This window comes from Petaurus breviceps, unplaced genomic scaffold (assembly GCF_028583685.1).
Source record: "Petaurus breviceps papuanus isolate PSGF00001 unplaced genomic scaffold, PetGlider_PUasm1.0 90842, whole genome shotgun sequence".
In the NCBI taxonomy this organism is placed as follows: Eukaryota; Metazoa; Chordata; class Mammalia; order Diprotodontia; family Petauridae; genus Petaurus; species Petaurus breviceps.
The window spans coordinates 17,194,858-17,215,029 of NW_027187358.1; positions in this window are offsets into that span (position 1 = coordinate 17,194,858).

Here is a 20,172-nt window from a genome sequence, read left to right on the forward strand (position 1 = left end):
CTTCTAGGCACCTGCCTCAGAAAAGTAAGAAGGATTCCCTCTCCACAGATGCCACAAAATCTGCTATGCCAGCACTCCTCCTCACCCCTCCTCTACCACCCAGGACTATGGCCCATATCCAAACAAGGCAAAGCAAGAGAATACTGCCTCAGTGCCAGCAAAGAGATTCCTGCAATTTTCCTCCAATCAGTGCTTGTTCCCCCCACCATCTGTGATCTTGGAAATCTGGAAGCAGCCAGCATGCTCCTTCAGTCACTCCTCCCTCTGGCATCCTAGAGACAGTGTCCAGAACGTGCTCTTCTCTCACCCAGTCCAACAGGGTTTCCTCACCGACCTTTTACTTTCTCCTTGGTGTTTATGTGTTAAGAAGTCTGGAAACTGCCACATCTGCCATTGATTCAGTCCCCTAAGGTCTGCTTCAGCCAGTCTGTGCACCAGTCTCTGCTGGCATGACCCATACTGGACTGTATTCTGCTCCCAGCCTGGTATAACAGAACCTTCCTTTCAGCTTGCCAGACTGACCTCAGTTGGAGATTTATTCACTCAGTCATTTTGTTTATTCTATCCACTCCCTATTAATGTAGTTTTTAAAATGAGGTACACAGAAATTAACAGAGTTCCATGGCTGAAAAAGGGTCTATCAACACATTTTTTTAAAAGAAGTTATGTCCCTCTTAATTTTGCCAAAGTTTTTTTTTTTGACTATTTTATCAAAATCCTGAATCAGTGAGATTGCAGGTGATCAAATACCCAGACTGTTTTTTTCCATATGAAATGTTATCTAGCCATGACTGACAATCTAACTTCCACTAGCTCCCCTTCTCCCATCCTGCCATTGTAATAGAATACTCACTGTGTTATAACACAAAGGTAGGAATGAGAAGGTAAAAATTGATTGACACTACATTGAAGGATAACAGTATAACAGAAGTTTAGAGTAAGACAAAGGTAAATGTTAGATTCCCCAAGTTTTGTAAGAAAATCTTTCAAAATTAGGGTCCCAATGACTCCCAGGTCACCTAGTGAATATATTTTTATAATATATTTATATATAAATATAATATATAATATAAATTCATATTCATAAATATAATATATTTAAATATATTTATATATAAATATAATTTATAAATAATTATAATTAATATCTTTATAAAAGATAGCCCCTGGTCTAGCATATAATAAACCAGAACAAATCTCTATGCTCTGCCTGATTTGAAATGATATTGTATATGTACATGAGTAAGCATATTTATTGGTACACTGCATAATTTGCCCAATATAAAATACACACAAGTGTGCAGTGCATGTGGGTAAATACAGTTTGAGAATTCTATTTTTAAAAAGTCACAGCCTCTGCTGATGCAACCTGATGCCAAATACTTCCAAAAAATTGTTTATTAAAAGCCTTTCATGGCTAGCTGTCTCCTAGAGGTGACTGGTTGTTCCTACATGGCCCATTATTTTTGGATTTGATCCAAGAGAGGTATAGGATAATAATGTACTTCAGCAGAATGATAGATCAATACAATTTATTTTATTTACTACTGTTGGCCTTTCCATGCATAAAATACACATTCCTATTAATAACACAGACAAAAGAGCAATTGTAGATATGGAGTTATGTGGATATCTTCAGGCAAGTGGCAGCAGGTGAGTTACACAATGTGGAGCTGCTATAAAAAGGAGTCAGAAGAATTTGTAAGCTAAACCTTTAATCCAGAAATGAGATACATCATCATAACAAGATACTTTATTTTTGGACAAGGATTAATGTGTTTGCTATAGTCAACAATTCCTTCCTGAAATTCATACTGATTTTCACTCAGAAGCATAAAACACTGGAATTGAAAGAAGCCTTTATATCTTTCTCCATTCTGTCCTCAGGGCAATTTCTATACTATTCTAGGGAGATAGATGTCTATGGATTTTTAAAATGATTCCTTAGAGAGGGAATCCTAGCCAAATCAAGGATGGTATCTACTGAGTTCTCCCCCACCCCAACCTCAGTAAAGGTAGATTAAAAAGTGGTCAATAGGCTTCACAAACTGTTCTTCAGATATTTGTAAATAGATTTATGTGGGGAAGGAAATAAAAAATGAATTTACAATTCTTGATATCAGAACAAGATATCAGATACCCTGATATCTGAAATTATTAATTCTGAGATTGTGTTGAAGTCACCTTCTCTGGGTAGCATTTTCCTCAACTGTAAATAATAATAATCCTATTAATTTGACACTATTTTTACACTTTGTAGTTGGCTCTGCTATGCCTTCTCACAAGGTACCTTGCCTTCCCTCTTTCAGCTTTCATTTGTATGTTGTCTTCTCAAATTCAATTATCTCTTTAAGAGAAGTAAATGTCTTTCTTTGTCTTATTTGTATTCCCAGCTCAGTGACTGGCACATGATATGAGCTAAATAAATCTTTATTAAACTGATCAATAAATATTTATTAAGCTTCTGCAATGCCAGGCACTGTGTTGATTACTGGAAAAACAAAAAGAGGGCTGGCTAAATATTGTAAGGCTTAAATAAGTAAATATATGTCAAAGGGTTTTTTCCTAATCTTGAAGAAATATAATATAGTTGTTTTTTTTGTTGTCATTGCTATCATTATTGCAATTATACTGATGAGGAAACTGAGGCCCAGGAAAAAGAATATTTTAAAGGAACATGTAGTTCATAAATAGTAAAGACAGCATTCAGATTCTAGTCCTATAGTACAAAATCTATGTTCTTTACAGTACCAGACTCAGAAATTAAATAACTTTTGTGCCATCCTGCCCATGGGTTTCTTTTTCTGTCATTTTTGTATGGTTTTTATACCCAATAAAACATGATTCTGCACTTTGATTAGTTAGCATAATAACCAATCCATAAACATACACTTTGACCAAACTTTTGAGTTCCTACTATGTGAGAAATTTTGTTGTTTGTAAGTTTAAAAGAAAATATATTTTTGGTGTGGGCATATGTCTGATAAATTTATCTGAGTACTATGAGACTCCTAGGAACCAAGATGGTGGAGTAAACAGTAAATTATTATCCCTCCCATATTCACCTCATGGAAAGTTATAAAATAGCAACACAGAACAAATCCTACAACATTGGAAAGATGGGATGCAGGAGTATTTTAGTCCAGGAAACTTGGAAAATTGGCAAAAAAAAGGTCTGTCTCACTAGGTAAAAACAGAGTGAATCCCAGAACAGAAAGCATCCCAGAAAGTCAGAAATAAGTCTAATTTCAGCAAATCAGTAAAAGATTCTGAACCCAAGGGTGGTGGGGCAGGCATTTAAAAAAGGATATATAGATATATAGACAGAGGGTGTGATAATATTAACTTTCATATGATGACAAAAATAAAAATTAATTAATTAATCTATGGAAAAATGAATTATACTGGGAGAAGAGGGCAGGAGGTGGTAGAAAATGGCAAATTACATTACATAAAGAAAAATAAAGATCTATTATAGTAGAGGGAAAGGAGAGACAGAGACCAGCATTGTTTGAACCTTACTCTCATTGGATGTGGTTCAAAGAGGGAATAACAAACATGCAGCTGCTTATATAAATCTAACTTACTCTATAGGAAAGTAGGAGGAGTAAAGGGAAAGAAAAGGTAGAGAGTGGATAGAAGGGAAGGAAAAAAGAGAGAAGGATAAGTAGTTGAAAGGAGAAAGAAAAAAGAGGGGGCTGATGGAAGGCAGGGAAGATTGAGGAAGACCATGGTTAGGAGTAACACACTAATGAAAAAGGAAAGGGTGAAGGAAAGAGAAAAATATAAAAGGGGGAAAATAGAATGGGATGGAGAGAAAGGCACAATTACTAATCATAACTGTAAAAATGAATTGAATGAACTCTCACATAAAAGAAAAGTAGGTAACATATTGGTTAAAAAACATAATCTTAAAATATGGTGTTTGCAAGAAACACATTTGAAGCAGGGAGATACATACAGAGTAAAGGTTAAAGGCTGGAGTAAAATTTATTATGTTTCAGATAAAGTGAAAAACAAAGCAGGGGTAGCAATCCTGATCTCAGAAAATGCAAAAGCAAAAATAGATCTAATAAAAAGTGATAAGGAAGGAAACTGTGTATTACTAAAATGTATCATGGACAATGAAGTAATATTAAAAACAAACATATATGCTGGAAATGTTATCACATTGAAATTCTTAAAGAAGGAGTTAAGTGAATTACAGGAAGAAAGAGATAGCAAAATTATTATAGTGAAGGACCTCAAAAATCCTCCTTTCAGAGCTAGATAAATCTAACCAGAAAATAAACAAGAAAGAAGATAAGGAGGTGAGTAGAATTTCAGAAAAGTTAGATCTGATAGACCTCTGGAGAAAATTGAATGGAAACAGAAAGAAATATACATTTTCTCAGTCTTACATGGCACCTATATAAAAAATGATAATGTACTAGGGCAAAAAACACACTATACAATGCAGACAAATATTAAAAACATCTTTTCAGATAATGATGCAATAAAAAAATGCATGTGATAATGGAATATGGAAACCTAGACTAAAAATTAATAGGGAAAAATAATCTAATGCTAAGAAGGGTAGGTCATGAAATAAGCCATACAAACAATAACTTTATCAAAGAGTATGACAATAGGGATGGCCAGGTAGCACAGTGTGTAAGAGCACCGGCCCCAGTGTAGGGGTGACCTGGGGATCGAATCTGGGCCCAGATACTTAGCACCCACCCAGAAACACTTGGCCGTGTAACCTTCAGCAAGTTCCTTAACCCCAATTGCTTAGGGGTGGCCAGGTGGTTCAGCGAGTAAGAGCACTGGCCCCAGTGTCAGGATGACCTGGGGATTGAATCTGGGCTCAGATACTTAGCAGCACACCCAGAAATAACTGGCTGTGTAACCTTGAGCAAGTTGCTTAAAAAAAAAAAGAGTATGACAATAATGAGACAACATACCAACACTTATGGGATGCAACCAAAACAGTATTAGGGCAAATTTCATATCTCTAAATACTTAATTGAATAAAATATAGAAAGAAGAGATCCATGAATTGGGCATGATGCTAAAAAAAAAGGTACAGAGAAACAAATTTAAAATCCTCTATTAAATACAAAATTAGAAATTATGAAAAACAAAGGAAATATTAATAAAATTGAAATTAAAAATATTATTGAACTAATAAATAATACTGAGAGCTGTTTCTATTAAAAACACTAATAAAATAGGTAAACCTTTGGTTAATTTGATTTAAAAAGAGAAAGAAGAAAACCAAATTACCAGTATCAAAAATGAAAAGAGTAAATTCATCACCAAAGAATAGGAAATTAAAACAATATTTAGAAGCTCTTTTGCCCAATTGTATGCCAATAAATCTGACAGTCTAAGTGAAATGTGTGAATATTTGCCCAAATATAAATTGCCTAGATTAACAGATGTGGAAATAAAATATTTAAATACCCCAATTTCAGAAAATTTGAATAAGCCATTATTTAAGAACTCCTTTAGAGAAAAATTTCCAGGGACACTTGGATTTACAAGTGTATTGTACCAAAAATTTAAAGAAAACTTAATTCTAATACTATATAAACTATTTGGGAAAAATAGGGGAAGAAGGAGTCCTACCAAATTATTTTTATGGTATAAATATAATGCTGATACCTGAACCAGGAAGAGTAAAAACAGGAAGAAAATTATAGAATGATCTTCCTAATGATTATTGATGCAAAAATTTTAAAAGAACTATTAGCAAACAGATTACAGCAACTTATCACAAGGCTAACATACTGTGCCCAGGTGGATTTTATTCCAGGAATACAAGGTTGGTTCAATGTTGGGAAAACTGTCAGCATAATTTACCATATCAATTACAAAACCAATAGAAATAATTTGATTATCCCAATAGATGCTGAAAAAGCTTTCAAAAATGTAATATCCATTTTTATTTAAAAAATTAAAGAATAAAAGGATAAATGTAGTTTTCCTTAAAATGATAAATACCATCTATTTAAAGCCATCTGTAAGCATTATACATAGAGGGGATAAGCTAGAAGCATTTCCAATAAGGTCATGGATGAAACAAGGATGTCCATTATCACCACTATAATTCAATATTGTACTGGAAATTTTAGCTTTAGATATGTTAAAAAAAAAAAACAACAGTTGAAGGAATTAGAATGGGAAACAAAGAAACAAAGTTCTAGCTCTTTGCAGATAATGAGGTGATATATTTACAGAATCCTAGAGAATCAACTAAAATATATTTGAAATAATTAACAACTTTAGCAGTGTCAGGAAACAAAATTAACCCACATAAATCATCGGCATTTCTACACACTTCTAACAAAGCCCCACAGCAAATGATAGAAAGAGAAATTCTATTTAAAGTAATAGAACAAAATATTTGCAAGTCTACTTGTTAATACAAATTCAGGAAATATATTAACACAATTACAATACAATTTTCATGCAAATAGAGTCAGATCTAAATATTTGGAAAAATATTAGTTGCTCATGGGTAGGCTGAACTAATATAATAAAATTGACAATTCTGCCTAAATTAATTTATTGAACAAACTACCAAAAATATTTTATAGAGCTAGAAATAATAATAACAAATTCATCTGGAAAAATAAAAAGTTCAGGACATCAAGGGAATTAATAAAAACAATTACCAGGTAAAGTGTTCTAGCTTTAGCAGATCTAAAAATAAACTAACTAACAATGCAGTAATCATCAATATTACTTTATACTAGCTAAGAATTAGAGTAGTGACTTTGTGGAATTTGTTAGGCAAATAAGACACAACAGTCAACAACTATAACAATTTGCTTTTGGATAAACCCAAAGATTGCAATTTCTGGGATAAGAACTCACTTTTTGATGGAAACTGCTAGGAAAACAGAAAAATAGTACAGTATAAACTCAGCATATGACCATATCTTATACCATATAAATTTAGAAATAAAGGGTGATAATATAAACAAATTAGGATAGCAAGAAATAGTTTTTTTTCTGTCAGATCTTTGAAGAATGGAATAATTTATGACCAAACAAGATATAGAGAACAATATGAAATGCAAAATGAATAGTTTTGATTACATTAAATTAAAACATTTTTGCACAAACAAAACCAATGCAACCAAGATTAAAAGGGAAGCAGAAAGGTGGAAAACAACTTTTACAGCCAGTGTCTCTGATAAAGGGCTCATTTCTATAATATATAAAGAACTGGGTCAAATTTATACGAATATAAATCATTCCCCAATTGATAAATTGCAAAAGGATATCATCAGGCAGTTTTCAGAAAAAGAAGTTAAAGCTAGGGGAAGCTAGGTGGCTCAGTGAATAGAGCACCAGTCCTGGAGTCAGGAGGACCTGAGTTCAAATGTGACCTCAGACGCTTGACACACTTACTAATCATGTAACTTTGGGCAAGTCACTTGACTGCAACTGCCCTCCAAAAAAAGCAAAAAAAAAACAAAATTAAAGCTCTCTCGTCATATAAATAAAAAAGCTTTATTCCCTATTATTTAGAGAAATGTAAATTAGAACAGCTCTGAGGTACCACATCACATCTACCAGGTTGACTAACATGACAAAACAGGAAAAGTATAAATGTTGGAGAAGATATAGGCAAATTGGAACACTAATGCATTGTTGGTGGAGTTCTGTACTGAGCCAACCATTCTGAAAAAAAAAAAAAACATTTAGAACTATGCCAAAAGGGTATGAAACTGCACATCCTGTCTAGTCCTGCGATATCACTTCTTGGTATGTATCCCAAAGAAATCATAAAAAATGGGAAAAGAAGCCACATGTACCAAAATATTTATGGCAGTTCTTGTTGTGGCAAAGAATTGGAAACTGAGGGGATGCTTCTCACCTGGGGAATAGTTAAACAAGTTGGGGTATATAAATGCAATGGATTGCTATTTTTCTATAAGAAATGATGAGCAGACTGGTTTCAGAAAAACTGTGAAATATTTGAATGAACTGATGCTGAATGAAGGGAGCACAACCTGGAAAATATTGCACACAGCAACAGCGACATTTTCCGATGACCAACTTTAACAGACTTAGTTCTTCTCTGCAATGTAATGATCTTAGACAATTTCAAAAGACTCACTATGGCAAATGCTCTCCACATCCAGAGAAAGAATTATGGAGCCTGGATGCAAACTGAAGTATTATTTTCTCTTACCTTTTCCTTTTCGTGGTGGATTTCCTTTTAGATTGAAATCTTTAAATGATTAATGCAGACATATATATATATATATATATATATATATATGTGTGTGTGTGTGTGTGTGTGTGCATGTGTGTGTGTGTATGTATTTGTGTGTATAATTGTACATGTATACCCTATATCAGATTATCAGCTGTCTTTCAGAAGGGCTGTGGGAGAGAAGGGGAAAATTTAGGACTCAAAATCTTTTTTATTAATTTATTTTTGGTTTTAACTTTCACTTCCACAAAATTTTGAATTCCAAATTTTCTCCCCATCTTTCCCCTTCCCTCACCCCAAGATGGTGTGTTTTGATTATACAGTTTCCTAATCTTCCCTCCCTTCTACCCCCCCCCCTTTCTTTTATTCCTTTCCCTTCTATTTTCCTCTAGGGAAAGATAGATTTGTATACCTGTAAAGCCAAGCAAACAAATACTTTGCACCTTGTTTCATTTGAGCCTTGTCTTTGATTATATCAAGTCTTTGTTAAGAAACAGAACTTGTTGGGGTGGCTGGGTGGCACAGTGAATAGAGCACCGGCCCTGGAATCAGGAGTACCTGAGTTCAAATCCAGCCTCAGACACTTGACATATTTACTAGCCATGTGACATTGGGCAAGTCACTTAACCCCAATTGCCCTCCAAGAAAAAAAGGAAAGAAACAGAACTTGTGAAACCCACAGTAGGAGGAACTTGCTGATGCAACAGGAAGGGGCAGAACATATATAAGAAGAAGCCCAAATTGTGAGAGAGCAGAGAAGGGGAACAGTTGTGGAGACTGGCACTCTGTCTATTCTGTCTGTGTTGATTTTTGTTTGTGATTCTTTGTACAGAAACCCTGGGACCTTACTGGAAGCCCTGAAATAGGATCTTCTTGTTCTCTATTTACATAAGTCCTGGAGGAGGGTTTCAGAGGTCCTGGGACCATACTGCTGATGATATGTGTTGAGTTCTCAGACCTTGTTGGTACCTCTGTTTTGATTTTATAGCCAGATAGTGAATTGATGATGGTGCTGGCAAAGTGAATAAATGATGTTTTCACTCTGTTAAGGTTTGTCTTCCCAGAAACAGAAACTGTGAAGGACTTGAGGTGGGCTGGAAACTGTGAAATTCAATATGGAATGGGAACTGGACAAGGAGCTGGATGAGGAGCTGAAAGCTCCTTTGTATCCAGGTGACAGATGGGTAAATTCAGGCAAAGCTTGAAGCATGGAAAAGGAAGCATGAAATTTGAGAGCCAACCTCATGTCAAGATGAAAAGACTTCTGCTTGGCTACTTAATACTGAGAAGATCATGATTTACTGTGGCCTAGGTATTGGAGAACTTTGTACTCTTTTCCTTGTACCTCTCAAGCATGATTGAGCTAAGGATGATTGGAAACTAATCTCTAATCAAGAAGAAAGAATACTTTTTAACTGAGAGACTAAGACAATTTGACCTAGGGGTGAAGAACTTTGACCTTTGTACTTTGCGTCCCTTAAGGAGGCTTGCTACTTAAAGATAATTGAGTTAAGGACTAACTGAATGATATATTTTTCTCAAAACTATGTGGCCACTTTGGTGAAAACTATGTGGCCACTTTAGTGGCAAGTAGTTATAACATTGTGAATGCTGTACTCTGGTTTCTGTAAATATTTTGCTGTAGTTTACTGCTGAATAAATAGAGAGTTCACTATACTATGTGATTAGAACCTATAGCAGCAGTCCTCTGGAAAATTGCTTTTGCTTTGCTTTATATTGCCCCATTACCTTTATGTCTTATTTCCCAGTTGCTTGTAAAAGCAATTTTTAACATTTGTTTTTTAAGCTTTGAAGAACTCAAAATCTTCTAAAAAGGTTGTTGAAACCTAAAAAATGTATAAATAAATTTAAAATATTATCTGTGTACTCCATTCTTTAGCTGTGTTAAAAGGTCCTCAATAATGTCAGTTAATTGGTAGATTTTCATGGTGATTTTCAAGAATTTCTCCTACTGATAGATGCATTGTGTTCTATGCTAAAAATTCATGTGTATACATATGGTTCTAAATTTGTCTTTGGCACCCATTCTGACCTGGTAAAAGTAATTACTGTTAGATATTTATTTCAAATGATTTGGAAACAAAAAAAAAATGAATCAGTCGCAGGACTCAAGGAGCTTATGTTCAGATGTTGATTTATTTTTAGCTTATTTAAAATGTTAGGTGCTTTTAATTTATCCAAAGCATGTGTAGAATTCCTATTGAAAAGTATCATTATATTTGTTGTCTTTAAGAATTATGTCTACAGAACTGAGATGATAGGTAACTTGCCTAGAGTTATGAATCAGTATGTGGCAGACACTAGACTGTAAGCAATCTCTTCCTGACTGAGTTTACCCCTCTATTATCTATTTCTATCTTTCTATTCTATTAAAAATCCATCTACTTGGGGCATCTAAGTGGTGCAGTGAATAGAGCACCATCCCTGGAGCCAGCAGTACTGGTGTTCAAATCCAGCCTCAGAAACTTAACACAAAAATTAGTCATGTGATTGTAAGGGTTATGGGATTTAAAGATTTTCCATGCCCCATTGGACTTGCTGACATAGCAGGAAGGGGTGGAGCAAGAGGAAGCAGAAGCCAAGCTAGAGTTCCTGCGGTGGCTAGGAGTGGCCTCTATGGCAGCAGCACCAGCAGAAGAGACAGCGGCAGAGGCAGTGCGAACTCCTTTTTGAGTCATCCAGAATTTCTGCTAAGGACTCCTGCTGAGGACTGCCAGGGGCCAGAGCTGCTGGGAGCGCGCTCCCTCGATGCTGGGTGGTTGCTGTGAGTGGGGAGAGGAGGACCTTTGCCTGAGGTAGCCTGTTCTATTTTAAAGGCTTGAGAATGTGGGTGCTTTCTACTTTATCTACCTGTGCCAATTTCGTAACTACTATGATGGCTTTGACTTTCTTGTTTTGGGACTCAGTCTTTTGGTATTTTAATAAATGTTCTAGTTTATTCCCCCATATAGAAAGCCTGATATATTTTGTGATCGATAATTATATTAACATATCTATAATTTCCGTAGGCATTGTGAATATTGCATTGCTGATACATTTGGCGACCAGGATGGGATCACAAAATGTCAGGCCTCTATTTGGAAGCAGTGGGGGGCTTTAGAGGGAGAAATGGCTATTCCAGGATGGGAGGATTTGCCTTATTCCTCTCTAGCCAGAGAATGGGCCAAAAGCACAGGGTCCTGTGAAAACTGGGAACCAAGGCTAAAAGAGGGAGAACCTGGAGATTTGGAAAGAGGTTTGCAAGGAATACCCATAGAACCAGGCAAAGAACTGGCAAGAGTGTGCAGGAGGGGCTGGGTACGGCTAACAAGTTATCACCTTGAGTGTAAAAGTAGGGATAAGCTGCTGGAGGAAAGAGCTCGGATGGCTAGGGAGTCAGCTGGTTTGCCTGAGGATTCTTCTGTGTCACAGCACTCAGAAGAGCAAACTGGAGGGACTCATGTGGTCCAGGAGCAAGCTACTGTTCATGTAGCTAAAAGGAAGCAAAAAACTAGCAGAAGGAATGTGCATGCAGCTTTTATACAGGCTGGGCAGAGTTGCCCTGACAGCTTCCAGGAGAATGTGTGTGAGGAGAATGGAGCAAGGTTAGATGAGGAGTCTTTTAATGTAAAAGCTCTCTCCATACGAAGAAGAAGACAGGAGGACTACCGGGGCAAAACAGAGTCCAGGGAGATAATTGAAGATTTCACTCAACAGGAGATCACTGATATATTGAGTAGATTCACCCAAAGAATGGGGGAGTCTTTAGTGTCTTGGATAGTAAGAGTCACTGATGAAGGCGCAGGAGGAATAACACTGGACAATGAGGACTGTTTAAAATTCATAAGTATCAGTCAGAATCCTTTTGTACAACAAGCTTTTAGGGGTCACCATATGCAAGTAGGTAACAACAAAACTAATCTGCTAGCTTTAGCTGCAGAGGGATGCAAAAAGCATTATCCTACTGAATCTATGTGGCCTAGGGGAGACAAGACCCTGGTACTCACTTAGAGACTGTATGAGAAAGCTAAAGGAGAAGGTAATGAAAACTGCTATCCTGATTGGAGATGCAAATGCATATTATGATACCCCCCAAGGAGTTCTTCATATCATAGTGATGATGGCTCCTCCTGCATATAAGCACCTAATTCTGACTCTATTAATTGGAGAAATAGGGCACCCTCTTTCAGAGGTGCTGGATAAGATTTCACAATTAAGTCATTTAGGGGAATGGGGACAAGATAAATTGCCTGGAGAGAAAAGAGTAAACAGCCAGAGGATTCAGAGACAAAATAGACCAACAAGAAGGGAACTGTTTACTGCTCTATTAAGAGCAGGGGTGGACTTTAAAAGAATAGATGGTATTCCAACTAAAGAGCTGCATAAGCTGTACCAAGAAAAGGTACTTAGCATTATAATGAATAGGGAAGCAGGAACCACCCCTGCAGGTACTTCTGAATCTGAATCTTTGTATCCAAGTTTGCCCCACCTTCAGGAGGAATAGGAGATAGGCCAAGCCCCAGCCCAGATAAAAGAAATATGCAGAAGAGATTGCAGACTCCATATTTGTTTAACAATATATTGGAAGAATGGTTCAACTACTGTGACTAGGGCACTGCTTCATACTGGGGCTGACACCACACTTATCTATGGAAACCCTGATAACTTTATACATGGAACTCCTATTACCATCACAGGTCTAGGAGGGGATGAAATATCAGCCAGACAAGTTAAAAAAAAACAATGAAAATTGGGCAGTTACCTAAGAAAGAATATACTGTGGTCGTTGTACCCATTCCTGAACACATCATTGGAACAGATGTATTGAGAGGCATGACTCTGAATTTACCTGAAGGGAGATACCAATTTGCTGTGAGGAAGATAGGAATTAATACAGTTTTAGTGAAAAACTAAAAATGGACCCAATCACTTTACCTGAACCTTCTGAAGTAATTACTTTAAAACAGTATCGTGTGCCAGGTGGGCAAGATGAAATTACCACTACTATAAAGGAATATGTTGAAGCAGGAGTGTTAGTCCCTACAACCACAAAATGGAATAATCATGTATGTCCCGTAAGAAAATCAGATGGGACATGGAGAATGACTGTGGATTACAGACAGTTGAATAAGGTGACTCCTTCTTTGTATGCTGTTGTTCCAGATACCGTTACCTTAACAGAAAGGATCCAGACATATGATGGGATTGGTATGCAGTTATTGACTTGGCAAATGCCTTCTTCACCATCCCAATAGACCCTAAACAATGAGACCAATTCACTTTCACTTGGCAGGGTAGACAATATACTTTCACCCACTTGCCACAAGGGTACATGCATAGCCCCACTATTTGTCACAGGATTGTGGCTGAACAGTTGGATGAATTAAAGCTACCTGGTGTACAGCTTACCCACTACATTGATGATATCATGATACAGAGAAAAGATGCAAAAGAAGTAGAAAGGAGTTTGACCTTTCTAATTGAGCATATGAAAAGTTAAGGGTGGGAAATTAACCCTGAAAAGGTTCAAGGACCAGCTCAAAATGTGAAATTTTTGGGTATACAATGGATCAAGGGGCTACGGGAGATTCTTCCTCAAGCCCGACAAAAGATTCAGGATTTTCCTACCCCTATCAATAAGAAGGAGGCCCAAAAGTTCCTAGGATTGTTTGGATACTGGAGGCACCACATTCCACATTTGGAACAGATTTTAAAACCTTTATATAGCATCACATGGAAGAAATATGAATTCAATTGGGGACATGAGCAGAGTAAAATTTTTGAAGAAGCCAAGGCTGCCATACAATTGGCCCTAGATTTGTGGCCCATGCAAAATGGTCCAGTGTAATTGCAAGTGACTATACAAGATGATTATGCAAACTGAAGTTTATGGCAAAAATAACAGAGCCAAAATGTACCTTTGGGATTTGGGTGTAGGAAATTCCCTTCATCTGGAGTCCAGTATACACCTTTTGAAAAGCAGCTGTTAGCTGCATATTGGGCTTTGGTGGAGACTGAACAACTCACTCTGGGCCATGAAGTGATATTAAGACCTGGAATCCCAATTATGACCTGGGCAATGAGTACCCGAGCTTCTCACAGTATTGGACATGCCCAAGAGGCTATATAATCAAATGGATGTGGTATGTTCAAAATAGAGCAAAAACGGGCAAAAGCAGAGTTTCTGCTCTACATGAATTTCTAGCAAACATAGAAATTGAGAGGAATGACACACCCCCTAAGCCAAAGCAACAGTTGGTACAGTCCACTGTAAAATGGAATGAGGGATATGATGTATTAACTGAGGAACAAAAGAGACATGCATGGTTTACTGATGGGACAGCAAAATATTTGGGGCAAAAAAGACATTGGAAAGCAGTGGCCTATAACCCATGTACTAGAAGGACTTTGGAAAGTACTGGGATAGGTGCAAGTAGCCAATATGCTGAACTTATGGCAGTATATCAAGCCATCAAAATAGAACAAGGAGGACAGTGTCATATATTCACTGATTCATGGGCAGTAGCTAATGGGTTAGCTACATGGATGCCCATGTGGAAAAATGAAAATTGGAAAATTCATGGCAAACAAGTCTGGAGCAAAGAATTATGGAACATGTCTTTGGTCACTGACATCAGTTTTTCATGTAAATGCTCACATGGCCCTGACCACACCAGAACGTGAGTACAATGCTCATGCTGATCAATTGGCAAAGATTGCTACTGAACATATTGTCCCTACTTTGACAACAACTGATGATCCGCTATTAGCAAAATGTGTCCACCAAACAGCAGGCCATTTGGGGGTCCAGACCACACACCAGTGGGCACAAGATCGAGGCGTTAGTATCTCTCATTCACTGTTAAAACAGATAGCAGAAGAATGTCATATATGTCAATTGGAAAAGGAGCAAACTGTTCCTTGGGTAGTAACTGGAGAGATAGCAAGAGGAAAAGTCCCAGCCCAAATCTAGCAAATAGATTATATTGGTCCACTACCACTGGATAAAGGATGCAGATTTATATGCACTTGTGTTGACACCTATTCAGGTGTACTAGTGGCTTGTCCTTATAAGAATGCAACCCAGAAAAACACATGTAAAACTCTAGATATCATAAGTCTATATTATGGAACCCCAATGCAGATTCAAAGTGACAATGGGTCACATTTCAAAGGCAATGAAATGAAGAAGTATTGTATACTAAAAAATATAGAATAGACATATCATATTCCATATTATCCAGAAGCATCTGGGTTAATTGAAAGAATGGATGGGTTACTGAAAGAACAGTTGAGGAAGCTAAGTTCCAATAATTCATATCAACATTGGAAGGATAATTTTTTCATGGCTTTGTGTAATTTGAATAATAGACCATTGAGAGGAAGTACACCTCTAGCCAGAATGATGACACCAAATCTGCAAATTAGAAAACAACAAACACATAAGGTCCCAAATATTGAGCATTGGACCTTGAGGCCAGATGTCCCAGCACTGTACCCAGGAACACCTGGTTCAGTGGGGTATGATTTACATTGTTTAGAGGACAAACAAGACTTTTGGTTGTACAGGAAAGAAATAAGAAAAATCTCCACTGGGATATGCATAAGAATCCCTAAAAATCACTTTGGAAAGATTTTACCCAAGTCAGGATTAGCAGCTCAAAGAATATATGTATTGGCTGGAGTAATAGATTCTAATTATCAAGGAGAAATTGTTGTAACATTCCATAATTTAGGTGAAGGGCCCATACAGATTCATACAAATGATAGGATAGTTCAAGTGATTATTGTTCTTTGTAAAACAATACCACTTGTAAAAACTGACCCTCCTTCCAAAATAACTGTCAGAGGAACTGAAGGATTTGGTTCTACTGATAATCAGGAGCTAAAGTATGGGTAAAACAGAAGCCAGATGATGTTCCAAAGGCTGCAGAGATAATAGCACATGGGAGGGATAACACTGTAACTATTGTTTATTCTGGAGAAGATGATTACAAAATTGTACCCTTAACTCATTTATTCTACCGTGAGTGAGGCTACAATAATCTGGTTATTGTCTCTTTGCTTCTACTTGACTTTTTGTCTATTCACCTTGTTTGCTAGATTTGTTTCTGCAGGCTTGGTATCCTCCACCTGTAGATACCTGATAGCTTAAGCTGGATGTCGCCCTCTGTCTGCAACTGTGATGTGTCACCCTTGGACCTGGCATCAAGCATATTAAGAACTGACCTCTCAAATGGGACCCCTTAGGACAGGGACAGCTCTACATCCGATTTCAGCAGCAAGTAGCCATGGAAGAAGAGACCTTCACCCCTTACCACAAGATTTTGTGGCACCATTTGTTCAGGGTGGGGAGAATAATGGGGAGCTTGTGCTCAAGCCCCACCGTAAAATGTGGTTTTCTGTGTTTATTGTGTGCTATTCTTGTATATTGTTGTGAAATTTTGTTGACACCTGTTATTCCTACTGTATTTTTGCCAAGTAAGGGACATGAAAGATCTTGGGGCCGAATGTAAGGGTTATGGGATTTAAAGATCTTCCATGCCCCATTGTACTTGTTGACATAGCAGGAAGGGGCAGAGCAAGAGGAAGCGGAAGCCAAGCTAGAGTTCCTGTGGTGGCTAGCAGTGGCAGCGACGAATGGAGCAGCAGCAGAAGAGGCAGTGGCAGAGGCAGCGCAAACCCCTTTTGAGTCATCCAGAATTTCTGCTAAGGACTCCTGCTAAGGACTGCCAGGGGCCGGAGCTGCTGGGAGCATGCTTCCTGGATGCTGGGTGGTTGCTGTGAGTGGGGAGAGGAGGACCTTTGCCTGAGGTAGCCTGTTCTGTTTTAAAGGCTTGAGAATGTGGGTGCTTTCAACTTTATCTACCTGTGCCAATTTCATAACTACTCTGATGGCTTTGACTTTCTGGTTTGGGGACTCAGTCTTTTGGTATTTTAATAATGTTCTAGATTATTCCCCCATATAGGAAGCCTGATATATTTTGTGATTGATAATTACTTTAGCATATCTGTAATTTCCGTAGGCACTGTGAATATTGCATTGCTGATACAGTGACCTTGGGCAAGTCACTTAACCCCAATTGTCCTCCATAAAGCAAAAAAAAAAGGATAAAAAATCTATCTATTCTATTTTTTTCTGTCCTTCATAAAGAGAATGAAACATGTGTTCATTCATTTGGCATTTATTTAGGAAACAATCTCTTGGTATCTACTTTATGTAAATCACCATGCTAAAAGCAACAAGAGGGAATGTGTTCAAAGCTTAGAAAGATGAGTTAATTTTTTGGAAATTATAATATGATAGATGAGATAAAGCAAAGATTTTAATCATATCACTAATTATCATATATGATTGTAATCTTAGGTAGAATTTATTAGGTTCCATAAAAGGCACATAAATAATATAATAGGATTTTGTAAGAGGAAATGGTCACTTCCAATTGATGGGAATATGGAAAACTTCAAGAAAAAAATGAATTTGAAAAATGAAGGCTGAACCTCAAAGCTAACTTTTCAACAGGTGGAAGGAGGGAAGGACAGAACAAAGGAAAGCAATCAATCTAGGTTGAGACTCAATATTAGGAAATATAAAAGCATGTCCAGTGAATGACAAACAGTACCTTTTGATTGATTCATAGAGTTCATAAAAGGGACTAGAGTTGTAAAATAAAACCAGAAAGTTAGGCGGTGTGTGTGTGTGTGTGTGTGTGTGTGTGTGTGTAATCACACACACATACTATTAATGCACCAAGGACTTGAAAAATTCTGTTATGTACTTTACTTGGGTATATTGAAGACACTTTTTGTAGACATCCGAGTTTAAGAAAATAGCAGATTACCTTTTCCATAAGGTTCCCACTCAGCTTGTCAGTTAAAAACACCATGTTAAACATCCAAGGTTGGTAACTAAGATATAGGTCATTGAGTTGTAGGATCAGAGACAGGAATCAGTGTTTGGAATAAGATAAAACTAAAATGAAAAAAAAAGTTAGGTTGGTTTGCCTCAATAGGGTAATGTGTTTATAACCATACAATGTAGTCTATATGTATGTATGTATGTATGTATGTATATATTATACATATATAAAGTATGTTCTAATGTTTTTAAAACAAAGTTTCCACTCTTCATATATAACATATTTTTGGATTATTTTTGTGTGGAAAAGATTAAAAGATTAGCAGAAAATATAAATTAAAATAAAACTTCACATTCTTTTAAATGAGATAGAGGCACTTTTTTTTTTACAGTGGAAAAATAACTAATTTCAGTTAAATAAGAAAAAACTTTGCAAATGTAAAACAATAACTTTTTAAAAATAATTCAGACATGTATTATTACCTGATTTTAAATAATTAAACAATTAACTTTCACCAACTCATCCTTACACTTCCAGGCATAAAGAGATTACAAGAAAATACAATATAATGTCTATTTATTCTTTTGATTATATTAACCAGAACATTAAATATCTGCCATAAATATATTATAAATATACTATTTATTAATTCATCAAAATCTTATTATAATATCAGGAAACCAAACTAAGAAATGACATTTTTATCTTGTTTATTCAATGTAATGATTTTTAGTAATTGTGTATTATGTGCAGATTACACCATAAAAATTTTTTAAATTTATTGATTATTAGTTTACAATGTTCAGTTCCATAAGTTTTTGAGTTCCAAATTTTCTCTCTCCTTCCCTTCCCCCATGGCAAAATGCAATCCAATATAAGTTCTACATATACCTTCACATTAAACATTACTCAAGTCATAAAGAAGAATTATACCCAATGGAATGAATAACAAGGAAGAAGAAACAAAAGAAAACAAAATTAAAAAGAGAGAAAGCAAGTAAGATTCTGAACACTATAGATTATGGAACAAGTATAAGAAACTATGGAATATTTCATAAAAGAAATATTTTCTAATTGTGTGTATTTGGTTTACATGAGAGTTCTAAAATGAGAAGAAACAAGTAGAGCGTAGTTGAAACACATATTAGAGAATCATGCCAAAGAATCAGAGAACTGTAACAAAAATGACAGATTCATAGATCAAAAATAAAGAAATATAATGAAATTAGGCAGGAGAATCAAATGCCATTTTTAGAATATATTGACATTAGATTTATCAAGTTCAGAGAGGGGGAGATTAAGTTCTCCCACTAATATAGATTTTGCTATCTATTTCTTCCTCTAATTCCTTTCCTTCTCTAGGAATTTGGATGCTATACCACTTGGTGCATATATGTTAAGCAATGATATTGCTTCATTCTCGATGGTGCCTTTAAAAGGATATAGTTTCCTTCCTTATCTCTTTTAATTAGGTCAATTTTTGCTTTTGCTTTATCTGAGATAAGGATTCCTACCCCTGCTTTTGTTTTACTTTAGCTGAGGCATGATATATTTTACTCCAGCCTTTTACCTTTACCCTGTGTGTATCACTCTGTTTCTGATGTGTTTCTTGTAAAAAGCATATTGTAGGATGATGATTTCTAATCCATTCTGCTGTCCATCTCCATTTTATGGGAGAGTTCATTCCATTCACATTTACAGTTATGATTGTTATCTGTTTCTTTCCCTCCATCCTATTCCTGCCCCTGTTAATATTCATATTTTCCCCCTTCTCCCTTCCCCTGCTTAATAGTTTTACTTTTGACTACCTCCTCCCTCAGTATTCCCTTATCAGCCCCCCTCCCTTTTCTTCCCCTTTCCCCTTACTTCTTCCCTGCCTACTAACCACCCTCCCCTTTCATAGTCCTTTCCACCTCTTACTGCCTTTAGGATATTTTTATACTTAATGAAGTATGTTATTTCTTCTTTGCACCAAGAGTGACAGGAACAAATCTCATGTGAAGATCCTCTCCCTCCCCTTTTTCCCTCTAAAATGATACTTTTTGCATTTCTTCTCCATATAGTCCTATGCTTAACTGGTTGTTATTCCCTCCTTGC